This window comes from Nomia melanderi, chromosome 10 (genome assembly GCF_051020985.1).
Source record: "Nomia melanderi isolate GNS246 chromosome 10, iyNomMela1, whole genome shotgun sequence".
In the NCBI taxonomy this organism is placed as follows: domain Eukaryota; kingdom Metazoa; phylum Arthropoda; class Insecta; order Hymenoptera; family Halictidae; genus Nomia; species Nomia melanderi.
Genome location: NC_135008.1, coordinates 13610460 through 13614001, shown reverse-complemented (window position 1 = coordinate 13614001; position 3542 = coordinate 13610460). Strand labels below are relative to the sequence as shown.

Genomic DNA, 3542 nt, shown 5'->3' with positions numbered 1-3542 from the left:
AGCAGCACCGCGATCGGACTCTCTAACAGATCGTACGGGAATTAAGGCAAAGGAAGCCGGCCGCAGCCCCTGACAACGGACCTCTCGGTGATATTTTCACTTAAGTTAACACGACCCCCCTTGGAGATGTACCCTTCCCTCGGTATCGACAACACTTCCGTCTAATAAAAGCCTAATAACGATCGATAACCGGCCGCCCCGGCTTTCTCTGCTTTCTGTCCGCCTGGTCAACCGATTCCGCGTCACGGCTCGTGAACCCCGGAGCCAGAGGTCTTTGTCCCGAGGTTTTTGGGATCGTCGAGATCGAACGAATAGAGAATTGTACGCGATCATCGGCTGAGTGATCGTTTCACGTGGCCGGTGTCCGGTGAACTAATACGATAGCAAGAACGATGCCAAGTTCGTGCGTAATGACAAGTGGCTGCCGGATGATAACGAAATGGCGGGGGGAGAGACCTTGGCTGCGAAGGTGATACCAGTAATTCTACGCTGCCAGACGCATACGGGCTTCCGATTGCGGTTGGACACACTGGCCTACATAGATTAAGGCCCTACGAGGTCCTATCGCGGCGAAGGAACGACGGGAACGATTTTCGATGGGGCCATCTCTACGTGACTGGAATCTAGACGTTGGCCACGCGGGACTTCTCTCCGTGGGCTTCGTCGATCCTCGATCCCGGTCGGCACAATTTTCCACCGTTTTCTCAGTATTGTGGTCGCGCCATAGCAAATTGGTTGCACGTGCGTCGGACTCTTTGTGCCTCGACCGGTGTAGCGGATGGACGATTTCTGGCTGGTAATTGTGTCCTCGGATTGCGGATGGTCTTTGGGGAAATGTGGAGACGAGGAGTTGGGAATACCCTTGAACCAAATTCAACGGACGATGTTTTTAATGGGCGGTAAGTGAAGAAGAGACAATATTCTGTGGTAATCTTTTGGTGTACGGTTTGTTAGAGAAGTAGTTGCAGAGTAATTACAGGAGAATTTGGATTATTAGGCTTTATATCAATTTAACTTAATGGGATAGGGAATGTTGAGATTTATCTGAAATATATTGCATCTTCTGATATGTATCTTGCAATATTTATTTTTTATTTCACAATCGTTGCTGTAAGACAATAGCTGCAGGTTTCTTTTCTTTATAGAATATTTTGTAAAATATTTTCATTTCTGAGCGTCGTTACATTTTCTTGAGACACGGTTATGAATTTTGTAATATGGCGTGGCATTTGTTAAATTCTCTCTTAAATTTTATTCTTTTTTCAAATGTAATGTTGCGTCACACCGAGGGTTTTTCCCTAGTGTCTAACCCTGTTACCGCAAAGGAATCGCAGAGGAAGTGGCAGCGGCAATAAACGTCGTTTGTAGATTTTTAAACTTTAATTATATGTTTTTTAAATGATCGTATGGTACTTGTTTCTTTTGTTTGTATTGAAATTTCTTCGCTATATTTTATTGCTCGTTCTTAATAACAGACATAAATCTTTCGTTTCACTTTATCTAGAGATCGAAGAGGCAAACGTGTCAAATCAGCCTCGAAGGAGATGCCATTTTACTTTATTTTCGGATTCAGGAGATAAAAATAATAAATCAGACTCGGAGAAGAGTTTCACCCAGTGACCTATCACTATCTTCCGGCGTAAAAGGATCGCAGTGATCAAATGTTGGACGTTCTAAGAAGTGCTCGAAGGCATCACAAATAATGGCAAGTTGAATGGTAGGAAGTGCATCTTTATGGGAACGATAAAACAGTACTACACGGAGAATTCGTCATGCCTGTAAAAAAATAACGTCCGGAGACCGGTGTTTGCGAACGATAAGAACGCGTCCATCCGTGAGAGCTATTTTGGAAAATCAGGTAGGATAAAGTAGAAAAGTAACGAATCGTGACGTTCATGAGTCTCCTTGCAAATCGCCTTACTTTACGGTTTTCAACTAACAAAAAGACTCGTCTCGCGCAAGGCTTTTCAGATAAACAGTCCTCGCAGTTGCATCTTTTAACGTCTGTGAAGATGAAGTGACCGTGCGTCGTCCGACGTGGAATAATATCAGAAGCAGCAGCTTAATTCTTATGTACACAGCCAGATACTCACTTCCACTTTAATCTAAAGATTTATTATGTTCTGATTGGAGTATTTAAAAATCTTTTTAGATACTCTTTCGTCAGACTTCTTTGAGTCGGAACAACTTTAATAAATAAAGATTCTTGTACATACTAAACAGTTAGTATTTTTGTATTTAAATTGATAAATTATTACATTGTTTGTAATAATAACAATAAAATCAAATATATTTTTCCAAAGTCTCACCACCAAGTGGTGAGTGGTGGTGGGAAGTCACCATTCTGTATAAAATTTGCTTCAGATAAACACTTGGGTTAAACAGGTACTTATCCGACTGTGGAACAACGTGATTATTATGGTTGTGCACATAATAGTTAAACGTGAAGTTGACCTGCGATGGAAACCATGGAAATATTTCAGATTCTTTATTTGATAGTATCCAAAAATTGTAATAAATGAATACCAAAATATTTGTTCAAGTATTCTTTTTTAATTTCATTCAGTGAATCTAGTTCACTAATTATTATCTCATACTACGATCAATCAACCCTGATTACTGCTTCCATGATTTATTTTAATGATGATAATTTGATGCTTAAGATAGATTTGGAGAAGTGGATTGAAATAATAATAATTGTAGAATTGATCTATGTTATTCTACAAAGGAAAAGTTGATGCTTAGTACGGCATAAGGACTCATTTAATTTTTAAAGGAGTTAAGAATACGTTTTCCCCAACATTTATTTGCCCTAAAACTCTTCGACCCTTTAAACGGGGATTATCCCGCATGCAGTCTCATTATCTACAACGATAACACTCCCCGTTCAATGAAACGCCTCTTACATCGTTGTACCCTACTTTCAACGTTCCCAGCTGTTCCATTCCGGCCAGCTTAAATTAAATTACGTCGTCCTTAATTATAGAATTAAAATCTGTAATTGAACAGGTCGCCGGGAGATGCAATATCAGGCGCGGCATCGGCGCGAGCGATGCACTCGGGCAATCGATTTACAAGGAAATGCAAATGACTCGCAGCCGCTGCAACTGCAGCAGACCTGGATCATGTTTCCGGTCTAATTCCAGTGACTTAATCATGGCAGCACACAATTTTAGTTACAGTAAATTTATTTTCAACATGAGAAGGACTTGTTTAAAATTTTGGCCAGCATTTGGTAAGTTCTTGGCAGAAAAATAATGTTTTGTTTTCATTCTTTTTATTACCTGTCAATCTTCTTCGAAAACCTTGGTAAGCAATATTTTTTTGAATTAATAAACAAGCCGTAGAGCTTACACTTTGTAATTAATTACATTACAAAATTAAAAGTAAACTATGGATATATATGACATTTATAGCTCAGATATTTTTAACAAAAAAAAATAATTTAGGAACATTATCAACATTCAGAAGCTATCCCATGTTGCCGGTTATTATTTCATAATTAAATATGGAAGTGAAACAATCTAAATAAACTTCAATAT

General features: G+C 39.4%; 1 long non-coding RNA gene across 3 annotated transcripts; it reads left to right on the top strand.

Annotated features, from left to right (window-relative positions):
* The first annotated feature begins 509 nt into the window (after positions 1 to 509).
* Positions 510 to 3303, top strand: LOC116428660 (uncharacterized). 3 transcript variants are annotated; one of them, XR_012999532.1, is made up of 3 exons: positions 510 to 899; positions 1505 to 1858; positions 3010 to 3303. It is a non-coding gene; the product is annotated as an uncharacterized LOC116428660 (long non-coding RNA). The 3 variants fall into 3 exon arrangements; XR_004235303.2 differs by lacking the exon at positions 3010 to 3303 and adding an exon at positions 1963 to 2303; XR_012999531.1 differs by lacking the exon at positions 3010 to 3303 and having other exon boundaries at positions 1505 to 2303.
* The last annotated feature ends 239 nt before the right edge of the window (positions 3304 to 3542 follow it).